The following is a 23210-nucleotide window of genomic DNA, read 5'->3' on the forward strand; positions in this document are numbered from 1 at the left end:
TACATAGTGGTGGAAAGCAAAAGGCTTGTGTATTCTCTCTCCACGAGCCCTCTAATCATTCAAGAAAATGCAGGTAAGAAAATGCACTTACAAAAGAACCGTCAGAGCCTTGCCCCACTGTGCCATGGGGAGATGTGACCTACCAAATAAGGCACCAGTCTTGGCCGTAAGAGACTTTGGTTCTATTTCCAGCTGTATTAGAGCTCTAATACGCAACAGTGCATAAATTGTGCCTGTGCATTGGCTTTCTCCACTTTGAAAGGGATTTTAGTTGTTCTCTGGTTTATCCTGTAAAGCACTATGTTCTACAGACACAACAGGTAAGTATAATTATGTTTCAAAACTTTATCTTAACTATCTGAAAATGTATTCTTCCATGCCAGTGGTGCTGCAGTTTGGTTGTTTATCATGTACTTTTCCATCATCCAACAACAGATGTACTTTCTGGATAGTTTTCAAGATTGTTTTACAGAGCACTTCAGACTATCTTGTTTTAATTTTATTTCTTTTGTTGCTTATTTTCTTTAAGCATTTTATCCTCAGGGATTTGGCTAAGTTATGACTATTAAAAAATTATACAGCAATATGTAGTTTCTGTTTTCCATTTAAGCTAACTTTTGCACAAATACATCTCAAAGGATTGAATATATGTTCTCCACTTTTCTGATTCTGACTGCATGAATGCTGCTTTCTGCCTGGGTAGCGTCCCTTCCTTTTGTAGAACAATTATTAAAGCCAAATTTTGCTTGAAATATGGATTATGTTTGCCTTGCCCCAGAATTAAGAGCGTAGTGATTTCCTTACCTTCATGTTTGTCCAAGTTCTGTCATCAGATTTACTTAAACAAATCAGGTAGTCTGTCTTGAAAGCAAGGAGATGATGACAGGAAGAAAGCAGACCAGAATTAAAGTTTCAGAAAATATGACATATTCCAAAAACTCAGTGAATTTCTCTAGTCTCCATTCCAGAGTGGCCCAGATTACTAAAATAAAATTAATCTATCAAAAGCATGGTTAATCCAGGTCATGACCTTGTTTTCTGTCCCCATCCCCTGTCCTTTACTGTTATTAAAGCCACAGCATTTAAGAAATTACATTTTTACACTTAAAAGTTGACTTGGACTTCAGAAGGCTGTGGAAACATTAAAGCCAATTGCAAATGTGAAAAAAAAGTCTATGGTCAGCTGCAGCAAAAGGAAACAAAAGAATTGCAAAATTGCTCAAAAATAGTGTCATAAAGTCACTACAGCAGAGACTTTCAAAGCTGTGCTGGAGCTGCAACTATGCAGCTCCCATTACATTTTATAGGGGCTGTATATCTGTTGCCTAAGTTGCTCTGAAAAACCTCAGTATGAATGCCTAAAACCAATAAAATAACCCTTCAAATGTATTGCTTAATTTAGACTAACTGTCCGCTAAAGAATTCACAAATTCTAAAAATCCAGAATAGCTTCAAATACCAACCTTTACAAATAAATGAAATCCTGTTTCAGAAACAATTCCTTCTTTTCCTTGAATATTAAGCATAGATCCAGAAAGAGGGTTAAAATCTGACGTACTCTGGCAAATTGGATCTACAAGCAGCTTTTATGCAGTTGGAAGCAGGCTAAGAGTCAGCCTAGGAATATTTAGGCAAGTCCAAGAAGTAACACTGGCAAAGAAACAAAGAAATCTAACCTGTTCCTATTCATCACAATTATTTCTGACACACAGACTCAATGTAAAAAATGCCGAGAAGTTCTAAAGATAAAATTATCTACAAATCTCTTTCCATAAAGCTGACCTTTTTACAGAATGTGGATCCATTAATAAAAAAAAAATTACCACATCCCCCAACCCCCCAGGTTTTATGTGTACAAATGGAGGTCAATATCTTCTCTCTCTAACCTCAGTTCTGGTACTGAATTAACAATTATTTCAGCTAAATTGCATTTCTAGGGGTAACTTTCAGGTAACAGATACTCTCTCCTTCTATTATTCTGCCCGAGGGTTTAAATGGCCACAAAAGCTAGGCAAAATAAAAAAGAAATTAAAAAAAAACCTCAACCTTTCCACTAGGACCAAACAAGTTTTGTTTTCTCCCCACAGTCAGTTCCTTAGCAATTGATCAAGAACTTTTATGAGTATTTAACGAATTGGCTAGTTGCTTCTCTCAGACCTGTATAAACAGGGTTCCAATGATCCATCAGCATGAGATCATCACTTTTCAGGACTGATAAAAATGTCAGTAACCCCCAGTACAAATATCAAGACACACCACCTAATAAACACACCTGGTTTCCCTAACTCACTTGAACAGGTAAGTTGTTAGGAAGCCTTGTGTATTTTAACCACAGCTACAGCAATTATTTGTTAGTATGTATACCTCATACAATAATAAGTAAAAGCTTTAAGGCTAAGAAGGATACCTACTAATAATTTAACTACTAGAATGCTGGCAGGTTCTAAATATGATGTTCAAAAGAATGTGTATTTTCTATAGTAAATCATCCACAAAATTAATTTTCAGGACTTATGCGCTGGTATAAACTGTCCTTGCTACCTCACAAAAGGACAAAGTTAGGGCAAAACTTGCAAAAGTTACAAAATCTGTTAACTTATGATTTAAGTAACCACTTGCTTACATAACTGATAACTGGTACTACTGATAATGCAGGACAGAGGATTTTCACTGTAATCTCAAAGATATGATTAGATTGCACCAACAGATTCCAAAGTAACCCACCACCCCATCCCACCCAGAATATAACAGGAAAGAGTACACATGCATGTTTATTTTATGATAGGTTGAATTAATGACTAATACATACAAAGAGCTCTTAAATCATCACATCAAGAACAAGTTTCCATAACTATGAAAGCAGAGAACGTGGATAGAAGACTTCTTTAATTCAAAACATTCAACAGGGAGTTAATGGAAATAAATAAATAAATAGTGAGTATCGGTTCAGCAGCAGCTCCCTGTTTGTCTCTTCCTATTTGTAACAAACCCCCTAATACGTTCTAACTTTTCTTCATCTTCAGGACTATACATACTTTTTTTCTTGAAGCTACATCTACACAGGAAAGAATTCAAAGCTTCACTTATTGCATGTCCTGATCCACATATCCGTCCGCTGGTTCCCAACATCCACTGTGAGTCCTGGTAAGGAACTGGCTGGAATATGAGCTAATGAGCTTATTGAATTTATTGCCTGGGATCCACCACAAAAACTAGCTGACAGAAGCAAAGAAGAAACAGCAACCCATGAGAAAGCAATGAAACAGTGGCAAAAGCCTAGGGCTGGGTGGGTGAAGTGAGGAAGCGGTATTGGGGGAGAACCATACACTAGGAGAAGGATTGGGCATCTTGAAATAAAAATATCTCAAAAAATACAGAGACCCTGTATTAATTCTTTCTGATTAATTCTAACAGGCTTTGCCTCACATCTTTTCTTCTATACAAGAATTTAGCATTTTGTAAAATTGTAGCAAAAATATATTAACTGAAATTTCTAGACATTCACTGCCCTTTTCTCAATTCTGTGTAACGTAGATCTGCTTCTGTGTACATACAGACAATAGCATCAGAATTAAACATGACATGTCAAATACTATTTAAAACATACGTATAAGAATTCTCTTCTCTCTTCCCCATTCACCTTCTTTATCCTTGTTAGCCATCTTATTCTGCCTCTCTTCTCTTTTCGGAAGTCTTCACCTCTTGTTTCCCTTCCCTAGCTTTTGTCAGGCTTTTCTCTTCCCTCCCCCTCCCAAGTCTTTTATTCACTCTTACTCCCCTCTTTTGCCTTTCAAATTTGCTTTTTGCTAAAGTGTTCTCAACACTATTTGCTGAATACACAATACAAGCTGAATGAATACTACAGGCACTAGCCACTTCTATTGTGTTGCAGTAAACAATACTTTGTTTTTTCATTGCTGCTGCCTGGAACAATGTATTGTGCTCAGATTATACTCACATTACAGATATATATTGTTTCAGTTAATAGAAAGCAACTTCATATTGATTGCAGAAGCTTAAAAGGTGTGTCTGAGGAAAAAATATAAAAACAATCCAACAGAGTAGAGAATTAAAAAATAAAATGATCTGGTCTTATAACAGTACACACTGCCTGCATACATGAAGCAGAGGATTATAATTATAAGAGTTTACACATACCAAGAATGGGGGAAAGGCTTGCTATGCCACATGTGTTAAAGTGTAAATTTCCTACTGAATTCGGCTCCAATTTCGTGAGTTAAGGAACAGTCCTAGTATCCTGATCCAAGTCACTTTTTTCTCTGAAACCTCTTCTCTCAGTCTTCCCCTTCCTCCTCACCTGGCCTCCACACCCCAGAGCAAGGAGAAAGAGGAGGAAAAAGCACACAAGCATGACAGTGTCATTGTTGGTCTATCCAGAGGGGCAGGAGGCTCATGGAAACAGCTTTTTCTGGGCACAGATATAGTTAGGAGAATCCAGACCTTAAATTATGAAAGCAGTGTTTAAAATAATTAGCAAAATGGCGTGTTGCATGTGTCTTTGGGAGAACAGGGAAGGAAGCGCTTTAGTTCCAATCAATCCATTATCAGTTATGGGAATAGTAAGTCTATGAATACTGAATCCATCCAGGGGATAACTTCTCCTTAAATCAAACCTTATGCAGGGAGGTTGGGAGGTTAAGATACACAGGCTTCTGCTAACACACATATGGAAGAAAGGTTGGTGAATATAAAGAGGTGATAAAAGGGAAGTACAAAGGAATTTAAGTAATTTATTTGAAAACCTAGGGTATGTTTATCATTGCAAACCTTCTCTGCTTGTACTGTGTAGCAGAATGAACTCTTCTTGTTGATGATGTTAGTTTGGTTTTAGCAAGGTCCTGTGCTATCAAAGCATTTTATCTGTAAGTTTTCTTTCTTCATTTTTATAAGGATTGCTGTAAAGAAGGTTATTTTTATGTTAATGTTGTTACTCATTCCCTCTCCTTCAAAATTCCTTTCCTTTAATCTACACTCTTAAAAGAATTTGGCAGAAAATTTTCTTCTCCATATAAAGAGATAGGGAAAAGGTCCTTTCCCCTCTTAAACTGCATTCAGGGCTTGTTAGATACAGAGGAGGAAGTAGAGAATGATGGCAATGGAAAATAATGAGGAAGATAATGATACAGTCTTTGCTCATTTAAAGCTACTCCAAAAAGCATAAACCATAAACAGATTCTAACCTGCATTGAAAATTATTATTATTACTTTGCTTTTTTTTTGCTTATTATTACCAGCTTTCTGCTGGTTTGACTCTTCCAAACACATATTCAAGTCATGAATACTTAAGCAAGATCGTGTTCACTTCATCCAGTGTGGTCTTTCTCATGCCCATGGAGTGCTTCCTGATAGTTTCCTTTGGACCAAATTTTAGAAGCACATACCATAAAGCCAAGTTGACATGCTATCTCTTAGTGGTGATGTTGCTTATTATAACCTTACAGTTTGCACACTGCTGACACTTCTCAGCTTTTTCAGTGAGGGGTAAAACACCTAAAGTTACATGTGATGTAAAATCTTCCATAGTATAAAAAGTATCATTTAAGGAAGTACTAAGTACAAGTTTAAGTACACTATGTGTAACTAATATAATCATTAATTTGCATTTGGAAAATACCTACATTTATTTTTTTTTATATGCACATTTTTTTTGTTAAAACACATTAGATGGCATGGAGGTGGTTCTGAGAGGTTTGAACAGATTCATGGTAAGGAATGACTGTGTAAATCAATAGTTTTGTTCAAACCTCATAGAAGTTGTATGACCATAGTGAACTGTAGCAGTAAAGACTGGCAGCCTCAGAGAAATGTAAGTATAGTGCTGAATCAGACTCCAGTACCAAACTGTCTCCTGGATCAGCTGTTTGCTTGCCCTGGTAGAGACCTACTGCAAAAGCAGCACCGATCATAATCCTTGCAGTAGACATCAGAAGAAAAGAAGATTAATGGCTTTGGACATTAAATTATTTTCACATTCCTACAGTCTCTGTAGTCACCTGTATAAAGCCAGAAACAGAGAGCACCTTTGTAGGAGCATCAAAAAATAAATCTGTATTTACTTGTTTCAAATGGAAAATAGAGTCACCACATCTCTATAATTAAACACTTTAATAAAAGATAGTCTAGTTCTGCAAGCATGATGTAAGAGTTTAGAAAGCAATTCGTAAAACCCTTTGGCAAGACCAGGACTCAGCAGACTGAAGCAAGATGTTCCTGTTCTCTGAGAGGAGGGACACATTCTTGGCTGGGACACGGTAACAGAGCACCACAGAGGTGAATGAAGTCTCTGTGGTCAGCAGTACCACATCAGTGTGTACTACGTCATATCTGTCCTGACAGGGCAACTTGGTGAAAACCCACTCAGCTTTTCTCGTGCCTTTCACAAGAATTAGAGATAACCACCAGTTTTGCTTCCAGTAATTTACATTCCCTGTTTTGCACCATTCACCAAAAATAAACAAAATAAAAAGACTGCCTGTACCTCTGACCTCTTTGTCAATTACATGGCTAAAATTCTAACTATTTTAGACTCGTTCAGTGCTATTTCAAATTAAATCTTGCAGGTCTTTGAACAACGATGTTAAATTTTCCCAGGGACAACCACAAGCACTGCACTTCATAAGCCTTGGAGACATTTGCCTTTTTTGTAGTTGTACTGCAAGGACAGCACATGATTTCCTTCAAGATTAATGCATACGTATCTTTCATTACTTCTAAATGGTGGACTCCTACCTGACAAAAGGAATTCTTTTTATATTGGCCCCAAAACACAAATCCTTCATGTTGCAATAATAATGTTCAATCCTCCTCTGTTTCTCCGTTCCTCAGGAATAACCAGTCTTTCCAGTATGAAATCTTTGCTCTCCTGTGTACTGCCAGCACCACTTAACTTTACATCATGAACAGTGCTCACTAGCATGATCTCTATGTGAAAAATATTAACAGAAAAGTAAGTAAAAAAAACCTCAGGAGTGGCCCTAAGGAAACTTCATCTGTAACCTTCTTCAGCTCCAAGGGAAACCTTTTGCCAAGTTGTTATTGATCTCAGATTTCTGCTACTTATCCCCATCTTCTTCAATATAGCTAATTTTCTGTGTGATACCATTTCAAATTCATTACAAAAGTCCACACAGACTAAAATCTAATATTTCCCAGGCCTACAATGTCAATTACTTAAAATCTTCATTTAATGAAAATATCAGGTTATCTGGTGTGACCTTGCTTTAAGAAACTCAAGCAGTGATATATCCTGTTTTTTATTTGCTACCATATTTTAGTTGTTGTTTCAATAAAAAGTCATTATATTGACACAAATTACTGAGGTAGATTAACAATTTGATGAGTGAACCTGAACGAGGTAACATCAAATCTTCTGGCCTCCTATCTTAAACTAGGAAAAACAATACAGAATTTCTTTATGTAGTATAGTGGATAAAACCCCCAAACCTGTAAAAGTTAGATTATGGTAACTCTATTTTTGGTTGTTCTTATTGTGTGTTTTTCTAACGCAAGTATTATTACTGGGTAGCAAAGACAAATTATGAATGCAGTAGTATCATTTAAAGAGAAATCTAAATGCTTAAAACATTAAACATTCAGCCTTAAAACTATTATTACCTCTGAAGCACTTCCACAAAGCATCCTAACAACAAAAGTGTTCCATAATCACTGCTTATATGTGATGAAAGATAACAGGTGGATTCAATGGGAACCAAGGAGGTGACCATTTTCCAACCCAGGTGACCATAAAACCTAAGCTCTGTGGAGCTCCTACAGCACTGCATGAGAGAGGAGTTTCGAGCATGGATGGCAGGAAGAACATATTTGTGTAGATATTTGAAACGGGGCTGGTGTGACAGCACTAAAAGATGAGCACAGCAGCCTGGAGGGGGCATGCTGATTCTTCACTGGAAAGGAAGGTTTACAGAATCATCTGGAATCTGGTCCAGCTATCTCTGCCAGGGGCCAATGCTTTATAAAGGAGCCTCTCAAACTAGTTTCCTTGAGTGTCTGCACTGGCAACAGCTGTACTTCTGAACAAGCAGAGGCACGCCTTCCTACACCACCACTCCCTCCTAAACCTGGTCCCCAGGTCCCATAACACCCACCTTGAGGGTGGATTAAATCCAGGCACATCCAGGCTTTCAAAGCACCGTAGTTTTCCCCTCGCCACTTTTCCCAAACTATAGCTCAAGATCGCCTGGCGCCTTGTGCTTCCAACTCTGGTCTGACCATGCAGCACTGGGACTGGTTGCACTCCAAAACAGGCCTTCATTCAGCTGCAGTGACTATTTTCCCCATAGATTTACTCGCCACTATATTCAGTATACCCTTTTCTCCCCTTTGCGAGCCCTGACGCAGCCCCTCCTGAATGGAGGCTCCTTGATCTGCCCATAGGTTACCTACACGCTGCCTTCACCAATGCACCAACCCCGGGCCATTCTCCGTTTTCACAATTCACCCATCAAGTCTGGAGTAAAGGCTCCCAAAGGGGCTGTGCATATCCCCTAGCTCTATGTCTCAGACCCACCAACTTGCAACTTCAGGATCAGCTTCAGACATCAGTTGTAGAAAACCAAAAAACAGAATCTGAAAATAAGGTGTTTCCCCATCTCATTGTCTTGTGTGTCCCCTTCAAGTGCACAGCTGATAGGACACACCAGTAACTAAGTCAGTGCCATGAACATTAGAGCATGAGGATTGATGCCTGAATGTCTACAGATCAAAGCAGCTACCCAGTGCCAACATAACATGATAGCAGTATGAACATGGTGCAGAGACCCCAAGTCCACCATGCCATAGGTGGGAGAAGTACTGTTTTGAAGTGACTTAAAAGAGGAAGGCCAGAAACAGGATCTGCTCCTGGAATAAGGAAGGAAAAGCAATTTCATATGCCACTGGGATGAGAGTGAAAAGCTGCCCAGAGGAGAGAAGCAAGACAACAGCATGTTTGTGGGGTGATGGCGTGGAAAGGTAAAATGTGACAATAAATTACATGGTTGTTCTGTGAATTAGGAAGAACAAGATTTATACCACAGCAGAGTGAGGGGGAAAAAAGTACAAGTAGGAAAGGTAATGGATTTCTTTCTTTCTTTTTCTTAAGGGCAGAATTCTTCCTGCACTGAAGGAAATGTGTTGACAGTTTTAGAGTTGCAGTAGCAGCTTTGTTTTTTCCTTGCTTTGAAAGCTGCATGGCAGCGATGCAGTGGCATTCTTCACCCAGTTCGGTGAGGTGCAAGCAAGTGTGTACTTAGAAATGGGAGAAAATAATTGCATCAGAAGTTTATCAGGTAAGCCATGTTTTTGAAGTAACCAATCTTTCTGAAAGTTTGCCTGTTTTCACTTATGACTACTAACTTCTAGGGTCCACAAACTATAAAAGCAAACTTTAGGACAATTCATATAACTAAGGCAAAGTGGAAAATAGAAGTCTATCTTGTATTATATGGAAATAATTATTGGTGAAATTTTTCTTTGCTATTAAAGGAAACCCAGCATAACTCTAGCTAACACTTCAAAGAAAAATCTCAGGGAGAATGCTGCCAAGACACTGTTCAGTGTCATATTAGTAAATGCTTGTCAGATCTTCAAAAGTGTAATTAAAGACATGGCTTTTAAATGGTTAAGGCCATTTATGAACTTGGACACTGGTGAATCTTTACATTTTACTAGAGTGGTGCCTTCAGGAGCAAATTTTCAGTTCATTTGATCCAGACACTATATGTCAATTTTTACTTTCTATTTCTATTCGTTACAGTTTTATGAGATCAAGGCTAAGGTTTTAACTATAAGAAAATTATAATAAAATAAAATAAAATTATTAGCCTTCTCAAAATATATTAAAAGATGTCTGAGGAGATGGTAAGAACAAGGTAGGTTTTATATAGTAGGACTAGAATTGCAAATGTTTAGAAGGAATCTTTAGACCTTAACAAGAAGGAAGAAAAAAATAGCAAAATACACCCAGATTTTTTTTTTTTATTATTTTATTTTTATTTTTTGTAATGGCAATGTTTCTAGGGTTCCTCCAATTTGGCTATACCCACAAGGTGATTGAACTGAAACTGTAGTTATTTTTCTTTTTTTATCCACAAAGAAATTCCATTAACCTTGAGCTTGCAATGTCAAAACAGTAACGGTGAAATCTGCAGTTTATGTTGCTCTTCGCACTTCTGAAAACATTTGGTAAAAATATGGCTGAAAGCAATCTGCAGAAAGTATAGAGGTAGCTAATAGAAAATAATACGACAATTTAACACAAAGATTTAAAAAAAGAGCCTATTTGTCTGCCAACATCATTGTCACAGTTACTTTTCTTTTTTAATAAATTCTAAAAAATAAAAAGAAAGAAGTCCTAAACTTTAGTCAGAAGGATTCTGTACTTTAAAATTAGTTCATAAATAAGATTTAATACAGGATCACCTTACCTTTTTAATACAAATGTTTTAAGCCTTATTTTATGTTCCACATGAATTATACATCTGCAGCTCATATCGTTTATAAACAATGTGGCCTTTCAGGAATTTGACAATTGACTGATCTAAGATCAAGGGGAAGTTCTCCAGAATGCTTTTAGGAATAAACATCAATCTGACATTATAATTTTTTAGGCATGTTAAAGTCAAGTATCAATTTTATCAGATAATTATCTACTGGAGGTCAGCATATGTCAGTTTCCAATAATTTTCTATTGCAGATATAATACAGAGAAGATATATATGTACTGGAATACGTTTTCCTGCCATAGTTATAACTAGGTAGTCCTTCAGGCTTTCAGGAAGATAGCACAGGTAAAACAAAGATTTTTTTTTGAGCTGCTCTCCTAAGCCAGGCAAGATGCATAGCATGCACAAAAGCTTTAAGTCTTCTGTTATCGTGCTGTCCTAGCAGGGACAAATTAGTAAAAAAACCTTAAACTATTCATGGCTAATATTCAATACCACCTCAGAAACGCTGTAGTTTTCAGCATAATTACATAAAAACCTAAATGTACCAGAAAAACCAGAATATCATAGATAAAGCTTGTTCAAATCTACTTTGTCTTTGCTATGCCCTCTAATTCTGTTAGGGTGTCTTTTCTTTCCTTTTAATGAAAATTATTCCAGATCTTTGTATTTCCCTTATTTTAGATTCAAATTGGATCTATTTCACCTTAAAGAGATGGAGCTAAAATTATAGCCCAGTTTATGAATGTAAACAAAAACTAAAGACAGCTACTAGATTAGTTATTGTTTCCCACCCTTAAACTTTTCATAAACTACTTTCAGCTCTCACAGTTGCAAATTATTTTTTCCAAAGCACCACATGAAAAACAAGAACATTGCTGATAAACAAAGTGAGTTCAAAGTGTCTCTTGATCTACATCAGTATAATCATGGTGAGAGTCTGCCCCATAACATCTGCTCATTTTTACAAGGGTAAAAGACATGCACAGAAATGCTTTATTAGGTGAGATAATGTGGGATGTTATGTCATACAATTATATGAGATTTGGTAGGGTTTTTTCCTTCTCAAGATTACTAAAAATTGGTGCGATCTGCAAGGGGATACACATTCAGACTCTGCAAGATTCGATACTAGAACTAAGATACAGCCTGTTAACCTCTTTCCAAGGCCACCTGACATTAAGTGCTATTGGCTTTGCACTGACAGAAAGCACCAGATAAAATTTTAAATACTGTTTTTTGACTAGCAATGCAGAAGGAGGATGGATTCTGCTCCTGTCGTGGTCTCTGTGAGCAGGTATGTGGCTCTGGACATCCACATCACTTCTTTGAGCATGCTCCCCTTGCCTGTTTGGCTTGGAGGCCTTTGTGGAGTTTCTGCTCCTTCTAGGTTCTCAGCACTGCTGGAGTGTGAAAGCACAGCTATAATCCAGGTAATAACAACAGCACTGTCTCATCACACTGCACTACAAGAACAATGCTTCAGGGGATTTAGTTGGGAACTTGGTAAACTCCAGGAAGATCTTCCACCTGTGAACGTGCCCAAATGGAAATACCCATTAGCTGTAGCCCCACAGGGCTCATGATAAGATAAAGAACTGAGAATAAGCTTGCAGAGATTAAAAAAAATTGAACTGTTTTAGAGGGTCCTCTCTATGTGATTCTTAGATGATCTATGTTTTTCTGAGAAAGAAAAGTTCTCGCTTCATTATTTCCATAATTAAACATTGCAAGGGAAGTCTAGGGCAAAGGAAAAAACACTCGTTACAAAACCCAAACCAAACAACAAAACACTAAACCTCATATAAAGTTTTAGTTGTTAGGCTTTATCTTTTATTTTTTCTCTGAATAAACCAATTGCCTAAAATTGTCAAATAGTAGCATTAACAGTGAGTCATCTCCTACTACAGTATTAGCTGGGTTTCATAGGTTAGGGCACGGGCTTCCCTGCCTTACGTGCCAGCCAGGCTGCCACTGCCTCTCCACATCAAGGCAGTAAGTGCACATCTTAACACAGGCTTTTGGAGCTCTGCACAGCATCAGAGAGATTCTCTTGCCTCAGATGCAGACAACACCAGATCAGGTCCTTTCTGGCTGCACCACCTTTTAATTCTGGTAGAGCCCTCCTGAAGGTCAGTTTTGACCCCCAGCGCAAACAGATATAATACGTGTGACGTGCCCTCCCACTGCAGGCGGGATTCACCATGCCACAATGGTGGCAGAGTGCCAACACATGGGGAAGCCTGCTTTAGCCTTCCACAACCTCTTAATCCTCAAAGATAATAGAGACACTACAGCAGAAAAAAGCAAATTATTTTGCCTCAAAAGTGCTGTTTACAGAGGGTTAGTCTGATGTAACACAGGCTATATTTTATCCTGTTGGCTGTCTGTTTTTTCCCCACAGGGTGCTAGCTATTCACCCCATAGAGGATGGGAACATATTAATGGATCAGACTTTGTGTTACAGTTACAGATGAGGTATTGCCCCATTTCACAGTTGGAAAAATAAGTGCACACAGAGACCAAACGACTTTTCTAGTTGCAGAGCATGCATATCTGTGGCAGAGCTGGGAGGGTTAATACACTGTCCCTCTGCTTGAACCATTGTCCTACATCCTATCCCTTCCCAGAACTAAATCTATTCTCATGAATGGCAAAAACCAGACAGTAGCTCCTGAGAACAGACAGACGTGTCTAAAAAACACTTCAGCACAGATTAAAAATGGACTTGAAGCTTTAAAAAGACAGTCTGGGGCTCTGGAGATGCATAATAGGTTTTTAAGCTTCATTTTTAGTTTTTGTGGTTATGCAGCAAGATTTTAAGTAGTCGACCAGCCCAGTCCATCTGGCTCATCCTGCTGGTGATGATAGCGGTGGCCTCTGCTTATACATGCTGCGCTCATCAACAAAATTCTGCAGCTGACGTGCAGCATACTTGGTTTTTTTTCTAGTTGGGCTTTGATCTACAGCATTCAAAGATGAGCAGTTCCTTTCAAGACATTTGCAAACCTTGTCAGAGTCTGACTGCAGCATGACATCAATGTTAGGCTGATTATTACTTGTCTGAGGAAGCACTGTTTCCATGAACACACTGGCTTTTCTTCTACTATCTAGTGCACTAGATAGTAGCACACAGTACTGTGGCAGCTGCTCCGTAGCAAAATCCCAGTAACACTGCTGAAACAGAAAAGGATTCAGTTTTCCTGTAAATGCTGAAAATTTGCCAACAAGATTTCAGGACAGTGGTGTTGTCAGATTAAAAAAAAAAAAAAAAAAAAAAAAAAAGCCTACCTATACCTACTCCAACTCTGACTTATTCAGTATACTTGAGTAGGTACAGAAAGTCTATTTCACCAAAATAGTGTATTCATTATACACTAGTGTGGTAGGTGGAAAGGAAATAAAGAAGGGGAATAATCTCTTTGGAAATGACAAAATATTACTTTTCTTCATTCTTTTTCTTTCTTCATTGTTCACTGTTTCAACCCCCAATCTCCTTTTTTATGCTTTGAAAATGAAAAAAAACCCACCCAGTCCCAGACTTTCAATTGGAAATGACTAGATTAAGGTAAAGAGAAAACCTTCACTGAGAGAGCACGTGCATGCCATTTTACAGAAAGTCATGGCATGCTCAGAGCAAATGTCCAGTTCCACCAAGTTGTTCAGCAACTCTTTGGGAACACTGCACAACCAAAATGCATCCGAATGAAAACAAGGAAGGTTCAGTCTCTGCTCCCCTCCCAAAGACCTCATATACTACTGTGGTCTTTAGAGAAAAGCAAAATCAGTACAAATAATCAAAGAATTAATATGTCTATACATAACCACATACCTTATTCAAACTTCTGTTCTCTACTAGTGCCTTTAATCCACAAAGAGGTTGCCTGGACTCAGACTCCTCCAGTGAAGGCAAGAGACTGGAGGGGACCTAGACATCCTCAATATCTGATCACATTTTGGCAGTTTTGTAGATTTTCGGCCAAGCACAGCGGAAATGTTAAATGGTAAATGAGCCAAAGTCCTATAGGCATCAAACAAGAGAGCCCCTTGAAGAAAATCGCTTTCCTGCACCAGAGCAGCTGAGCTAACAGAGTGAGCATTTATTTTCACTGAAGCATGTTGCCACATCCCTCTGTTTATTTTAGCATTGTCAAATTTTCCAGTAAAATCTTCGGGGATATACTTTACCTTCAGTACGTGCATATAATGTCCATTAATTTCAGGGAAAGTAAGTATTGTGACAGGAAAAAAACCTTCCAGAAAAACTTTGGGATCTTCCTCTATAATTGCAAGTAATTGTCCATGGTTTTAGTCCTAAAAGCTTAAAGTTAATTTAGAAATGAAGCAAAAATCCAACAAAATGAACAGAAACTATATAAACTGGTAGTGCCTCAGTTCTCAGTATTAAAATACTAACAGACATTTTGGTCTATCGACATACTGTTTGCTAATTATGCAAATAATAAAGGAAGAAAGGATTTACTGATAAGGAGTGTAGAAGAAAAAACCTAGAAAGAAAAGAGAAAGAATTCCTTCTACCTTTATTCAAGTAAGATTCTGAAAGAAACATTGATTAAAGGAAAAGAAAGGTCTGAGGGCTTATACCATTACACACAGCAATAAGCACAAGCATACTTTCAGAGACTCTTGACAGACCACAGGGTATGTGTCTTTTTCTGCTTGTTTAACCCTCCTAAAATCTGCTAGTGTCAGAAAGGAACTAGCACGATGGTTTTTACTCTTTGAAGACTATTTGGGAAATGGATCTGGCTGGTGCATATAAGATTTAGAGAACACCAGTGCTGTTTACTGGACTCTTTAATTGATCCATCAAATATATTTTTATTTTTGCACCTAGATCTAACTGACAGCTGGAGCATCTCAAGCATATTCTTTGTCTACTATGGATATATCTCCTAAGCAGTTCCAGTTTCCCTCACTCTCCAAATGACTTTCTAACTAACTAAAATTATCAGTTTAATGTGCACATTTCAACAAAATGAGCTTACGCCACTATCCTGCTGCGCCTTAGTTCCCAGTCGTCTTCTCTCCCTAAGCAAAATAAACTGATTGTCTAAAAAAAGCTGTGTTTACTTTTTAAAATTTATTTTTTTTATTTATTCATTCTTGCTGATGGTGCGGTGCTTAGGGTAAATTGTAACTTAAAAGTCTCACCATTGACTTATTTTTGTGTGTCCTGATGGTTTTCTGACACAATCCAGCAATAATGAGGATGTGAAATGAAACATATGCTTATTTTTGTAGGTTGGCTTATCACATCACTCTCTCCTCACCTTTTCTACTTTTTCTGCAGTATCCATCTCTACCTAATCATCAGTACCTCATGCAAACAGTCCTGAGCAACCTTTCACACTCCTGTTTCTAATAAACATCTCTGAATGAAGAGGAGCCAGACAATATTTATTCTTTAACCATGCTCACCCCCATGATGCCTCTTAAATCTTTCCAAGGTCTCTGTCCTACAGAACAGAAGGAAACAGTCAAGGTTCTGTTAAATTTGGGGATGATGAGTAGCATTTACTTTTTTTACCTGTACTTCAATAGAAACAAGCAGAGTGTCTGCTCTGAGGAACTTGTGTTGCATCATGATACACAAAGGAATATTTATTTTCTTAAATAAAATGATTTATTAAAATGATTTTTTAAATTAATATTTATTTTAATTTGGAAAATAAAAGTAATAGATACTACCCCAAAGCACTAATGTCAGCATCTAGCATATTTTAGGAATAACGCAACAAAACAGACACACCTTTCAAAATTGCTTTCAGTACAAGTGTTAATCTGTATGCAAAACCATTTTGCCCCATTGGTACCCCTTTGACAAAAGATCATCATCAGAATAGTCTCTACAAATTATAACCTGGCTTTGAAAACACAAACTGAGAAGAAAGCAGTGTTAAAGTTTTTTTATATTTTCTTGGATTTTTTCGATCTGTCACTCCTCCTGGCAGACTGTTATCCAAAAAATTTCAAGACAAGCACACAAAATAAAATGTTCGTAGTTGTTTCAGGTAAAGTACAGGGGTTTTTTCTATTGAGAGGATAACTTGAAATAATTATGAACATTTTATACATGCTATGTTATATAATAACTAAAACTACGTTTAAATAAAACTCTTTTATGTTAAGCTTGAATAAGAAAATGGTAATTTTCATATTAGAAAAGGGAGTAGAAAGAGGTCAGGATGTGCCCTAACAATTCATTGCAACCAAAAGACTGCTTCTGTCTGCAGTCATCTTCATCACTCTTCCTTTGGCCTAATTAGTAGTATTACGGTATTCTTCAGCTTTAATGTCACAGTGAATTAGTGCAAGGTCTACAGCAACAGGAAAGATGTTAATAGCAACTGCTGAGCATAACAGAAAACAAGGGGAACAGAGAGGAAGAAAAAGAAACAGGCCTCGTACTGATCTTTCAGCTGTACAAACCTTCCCGTAAAGTTCACAGCACTCCAGAGACACATGTTTGAAATCATAACCTTTTGATCACCTTTTGTATTCTCTCATTTGGTTGCTTTTGTTTTCATACTTGGAGAATTCATAAACCCTCCCTAAGCAGTCAAGTGTCATCAGCCCAGTAAAAGGACACCTGTCTGTGGGACCTTGCCAGAGAGGTGCTGAGCACTTGCAGCTCCTGTACAGCTCCATGGACCTGTTCTGCAGCTTGTTGTCAGACTTTGCTTGCACATTTCTGTTTATGGCTCAATTCTTGTGTACTTTTACAGCCTCAAATTTCAGATACAAGGGTTCAAGGGCCAGCCCCCTCTTATTTCTTGCATGAATAGTCTCACTACTTGTTACCAAAACCATGTTGCCTTCATGATCCAGGGGGGGGGAAGGGGGGGGGGGGGGGGGAGGGGGCGGGCCACAAAACCAATCAACACCAAAAACCCCCAAACCAATCCAAAAACAATGAAGGAAAGTTAGATCTGTTAAGTCTTTCCACTGACTTCCGTGGACTTTGGATCAGGTCCATAAATGCATGAAAGGAATAGATGCAGCACTCAAGAAGCTTTTAAAAGTATTTTTAACCAATTGATAACTAATTAAAAAATAAGCAATACTATCATGCAGAATAGAATATAATTGCTCTGATACATGCAGTGAAGAGCCAAAAATATTAATAGCAGAAGTGCAAATAAAGAGATTGTTACTATATCTGCACTACCATCACTTGCTGCTATTGTTAGCTGGAAGGATTAGTGCAGATATTTCTAACTTGAGAGGTACAACATGTTCCAAGGTAGCTGTCAGTTGGAAATAATATATTTTTTTTATATTGTTATTACTTGTTTCCTTAGGCACCCATACGGTTATTCTCAGCAGGATTAAAAAAAACCCCAAACAACCAAACAAAAAAAAAACCAACCCCAAGCAAACCTCAAAACCCAACAAAACAACAACAAAAAAACCAAACCCCAAACCCCCCCCAAAACGACCCACACCAAAAAAAGCTGCATTCAACAGCTAAAACCTATAAGACCTCTTAAAACAGCAACAATGTCTATTAATATAGTGACACTTCCTTTAAAATTTCTCTCCCATAAATTGTCATGCTAAGCACCTATATCCCAAATCCTCCGCAGAAGAGTTTAAATCTGAGAAGTCAACTCAAACTCCAGTTTCGTTTGCTCTGGAACAGTTTAACATAAAGTGTTTAAAATTTATTTAAGTGCAAGAAATGCAAAGAAATGCAAGAAAAGCAAAGCAACTTTTTTACATCCATAAAATGCAGGTCTCTGATCAAAATAAGCATCCAGCAGTGGTGTGAAAGAGCAACGAGAAATAATGATGTTTGACTAAGAGCAGGTCAACATCTTATTTAATCTTAACAGTGATGTGGCAGAATAAAACAGCTCAAAAGTTTTATATCATGTTCCAGAAGCGACATTAAAGAGTAGCTACAGTTGCACAAAGGCCAACTGAAATCCTCAGAAACAGTGTACTTCAGACTACTGTATGTGGAAACCATGCACAACAGTCAGGGATACATAGCCAGAGAGAAAGGGATGAACATGCTACACTGCTGCTACTCTTTCGAAAGTCTTGGTAAGGATCCCATGTAAATCTTCAGAGCAGAACAAATAATTAAATTGGCAAAGCTTTACAATAAGCAGCAAATCATTATGGCTTTACTTGGCATGTTTTTAAAACAGCATGCTGCATTCTTTTGGTATTCATGTGATGGTTATACTCACGCGTGCAGGAACTCAGTTGCACTTCAGCATAATAAAAGAGGGAAAAGTGTAGGAAAGGAGGAGAAAAAAAAAAAAAAGTCAGATGTCCCCAAATGAATCCTGCTGTGCCTACACACACAAGTCATCTTAATGGAAAAATATTCAGTAAGTTACATTACTGAATTAAAGCCAGGTGAAGTTTGTAATGAGTCAGGATAATTACAGCAGAATTCCTCTGAGCTGAAGGGCTTGGCAGCTGCTGGCTCATGTGACACAGCAGCTGCTTCAGTCCCACAGAACAAGTAGACTGATGCTTTTTCTTTGACTTTCTACTGTTTTCCAAACCTTATTTCTATTAAGGAACCTCCTCAGGCAGTTTTCCCTTTTTTATTATTACCTTTAAATATACTGTCCAATGTAATTTCATGGAGCTATTAGTTGTCAACAGAGACTCAGGGGAAAATCAATTAGGACAAAAGGTTCAAGCCTACAAGTATTTGTGATTATATGTGAGTTCTTGCCTGAGTAAAAAAATGTCACAATATAAGGCCACTGCAAAAGACAGGTATGTATTTATGTTACCTGTACTGCAGCAACACAGCAGCTGACAAAAATAGAAGCTTTTCCAAAAGGTGTCATCCAAATGCTTTGCAAGTTGTCCACACGCTGATGGGACAAGGCTATCAACAGGAAAGGCAAGAGCAGGAAGGAGCATACGGACATGGAGAAGGAAATGTGTCAGGGTCACAAAAAGAGCAGTGGCAGAATTATGCTCTGGTCCAGATTGTCTGCTTTCCTACCAATAAAGCGTGGCAAAATTCACATCACAAATAACAGCATCATCTTCCAGTCAAGGCAGATACAGATGTGGTTCAAGTGCACCGTCCTGACTGTCTCTGTTGGGTATAGCTTGCAGACAAGACTACTTTAGTTTTTTAGAGAGCTATTAATTGTTTTACTGGTGCTGTTTTCCTTATCTCTCTTTCTGGTAAAGCTCCTTCAACAAGCAACCTATGCATGATTGACAAAACAAAAATGCACAGACAGAAATTTCAGTAAAGATACATTAGATACATCCATCATGTCATGAACTGTGATAATTAGAACAAAAACATACTCCACAATAATTTCAATTTCTTGTCTTTTCCACAGCTTTACAACAACTGAACAGGGGTGATTGCCTATCAGATGGTAAAGACCAACAATGGTATTCTGAAAGCAGAAAGGGTAGGAGACTGGCAGTACATTTCAAGAAAAGGGGAGAAATGTTGAGCAGTAGTGGTTTTATACCTGTTGATGTCAATATAGTATACACATAACCTTGCGTTGCAAAGAAACTAGGTACTAAACAATCATTTTAGCAATATCAAATAAAGTGAAAAAACCCAACAAAACCAGATTATGCTAGAAGACTAAAAATATGATTTCCAATGCCTTTTTCTTTCTCATGGTAACACCTGGTATCAAATGACTTCTGAGAATCCTGGTTAAGAGTCCTTCTCAAGGGCAGCAACACAATTCCCTTTAACAAAACTGAGATATTGCCATTCTGACACTGAAATAGAGGCATTAGAGATTTTGTTTTGGTTCTTTAGTGAGAGTTTATTTATTTATTTGGGGGCTGTGTATGTGTTTATTCTCCCCCCCCCTTTCCCCATTTTCTCCCCACCATGAGTTATGATCTTGCAAGTGAAAACAAATATTTAATGTAAATCTCGCAGAAATAATGCACAGAACAACACTTCAGGAGGAAGGTGAACCTCCATCTTTAGAGGTTTTCAAAACCCGATTGAAAAACGTACTGAGCAACCTGCTTTAGGTGACCCTGCATTGAGCAAGGGGGTTGGGATGTCCAGAAGTGCCTTCCTGCCTCAGCCGTTCTGTGATTGTGTCAAGATGAAGGTAACATCCAAACTGGGAAAAGAAGCATTTTAACATATATTATGATGAGCTAATAAAAAAAGAAATTCAATCTAAACCCATTTTATTATCTCATAATGCTTCTCTGTTTGTTTAGATCAAAACTTTTAATTTCTGTAGTCTTTTGTGTGTGTCCCCCTTTTCTAGCTAAATCATATCTCTTCCAGGATGTGGAATTTGCTAACATATTTACAAATCAATTTCATCTTCTTAAAAGTCTTAATGTAAAATTACCAGCAGGTATTAGAGAATTATTTATTTTTAAGTACATACATTCTGTTGGCTTTTCAGAAATATGCATTTTCTCAAGACAAGACACAGGCACCTGTGAATGCCATGCTAGTTCAAATTACATCAGCTTCAACTATGATCTAGAAGGTAACTCTACCTGAGCATTAATGCCACACTTCTGAGTGATCATCTCACAGTTGTGAGTTTTTCTGGTTAAGATTCAGATTGCTGTGTTTAACAGATCCTGAAAACCCTTAAGGAAGAGCCTTGCTTACTACCTATTTAGAAGACAAAAAGGACACAGAGAAATTCTACTGATATTTGCAGGGTAGATACAGAACACTGTGACCTAGAGCTCAGCATTTGTGTGATTGGAGAGATGAACTGCCCTTAAACAAGCAGCAAGATGGTATTTCAAACATGTTTTCTTACAAGGGTGAAATGTTTGACACACCACATACAGGCCCCACCTTTCCAAACATCCAATGACAAGCATGCTCTCTTTCTGATACAGCAGAGTTTTTCCCTAATAAATATTCTTATCTGAGAACTTAAAAAAAATTCTTGAATCAACACTTGATCTGCTGATTCTGCACTGATTTAAGCCATCACTTTAGCAATATCATTGCTGCCTAGTTTTTCCTTCAGAATTTCTAATCTCACTAGTTTTCCAGAATTTATGTTTAAATATATCAAGAAATCACACTGACATCTCCGCTAACTGACCTCCGTTATGGATTCATACATAAAATTTAATGTGGAGGTACATGTTGCTACTTCCAGACAAGCAAGCAACATGGGAAAAGACGTTGCTGCTACAGTGAGGGAACACAACACTGCAGAAAATGAATTTAAACTAAAACATAGACTATGAAAACAAAACTCTCAAATTTTTACTCTGAATTTACAGAAGTTACAGAATGTAAAGCTATGGTGGCAAACATTTTTAATGTCTGAAGGACTGCAAAAATCCTTAATAACAATTCAATTGCACAGGTCTAAATGTTTGTTTCTGTCAATCGCTCCATATATGTTTGTGTTCACAAGTTTAGCAACTCAAACTCAAGATTACTTCTAGGTTATTCTTTAAAGATAATGTTGAAGTAAAACATCACAGTAAGTTTTGTTAGTTCTGACTTACTCTCAGAAGTGTTATTATGGTAAACAGGATTATTAAAGAATGAAAGGTCAAAAGTTTCCTGTACCTGATGTTCTTTACTAATGAAACAACTCTGTTAAATCCTTTAAGGACATTTTAACATCAATTTTATTTTTATTTATAAATACAAACTCCAGGGGCTTTTAGCCTAGTTTTAGGAAAAAATAAGTTGAATTCAGGATTAAGTTAAAAAAAATGCAGTAGGATCCTTTTGAGTTCTAGGGGGTTAAACCCCCCAAAAATATTAACAACTGGTAGAACAAGACTTCTTTTTCACGTATTTATGAAAAATGTTTCCCATTTTTTACTGACAGTTTTCAAACGAAGAATTCTTTTTTCCCTTGTGTAATATATATAAAAATCTAATATGTAAAAAATTACATATTATCTTTGCCACATATTTGCTTTCTTCCAAGAAACAAATCTACAAAAAGAACCCTTTATAGATCCAATAAGTAAAAAGTTGAAATGATGATACTGCTTCCATCTATAAAATTCTGATTAAAATATTTTTCTCTGATTCCCTGAAGTAATAGATTAAGAAAAATGCAAACTCTTATGATACCTGTATTTCTCATCGTCAGCTGCTTAGAAATATCACATAGACTTTTTCTGTATTTTTTACTAGATATGGAAATACAAAACCAATGTGCACAGGAATATATTTTTTTCCCCCACACCTAAGAAAATTTCAGACTTCCGCAAAGTGTAAGGATGTGAGATGAATGCTGAATGACACATTAAGCTCTGTTTCATAAGATCACCAAACCAGGCAGGTCTAACCCATTTCTAAGTGACAGCAGCGGTCAGATTTACCTCTGATCTTTATGCCCAGTAATTCAACAAATCAGTATGTTTCTGAGGAAAAGTGCAGTAGGAGATGCCAACATTGAAGAGACATTCTAGAAAATTGAGGTAACATGATGGCACTTCCCTCCAACCCTGACACTTTTGGTTCCAGTAGGTAAGAAAAGGATTCAGAGAAAGATAATGCAAAAAGAAAACTTAACTGGGTAGAAATAGAAGCGATGGAAGAAAAGTTGAAATGCCAGCTTTCCATTCACTGGGTTTTCTCTGTCGTGGTGCAGGCCACTTTGCAAAGACCAGGGCTTCGTATTGGGATTGAGGGAGGGATTCAGAGAGGGCACTGAAAACTATCATGATGCAGACAGAATGAAATGGTTGATCACAGGAACTTGAGGGGAGGGGGGGGGGGGGGGGGGGGACTAACCAATG

At 37.5% G+C, this 23210-nt stretch overlaps 1 long non-coding RNA gene across 1 annotated transcript in view; it reads right to left on the reverse strand.

Moving 5' to 3' along the window:
• Positions 1-22867, reverse strand: part of LOC308058567 — a 60251-nt gene extending 37384 nt beyond the window's left edge. Inside the window, exon 1 of the long non-coding RNA XR_013925890.1 lies at positions 805-22867. This is a non-coding gene — a long non-coding RNA (uncharacterized lncRNA). The remainder of the gene's footprint in view (positions 1-804) is intronic.
• Positions 22868-23210: the final 343 nt, after the last annotated feature.

The sequence above is a fragment of the Falco punctatus genome (assembly GCF_963210335.1).
Source record: "Falco punctatus genome assembly, chromosome: 2".
Lineage (NCBI taxonomy): Eukaryota > Metazoa > Chordata > Aves > Falconiformes > Falconidae > Falco > Falco punctatus.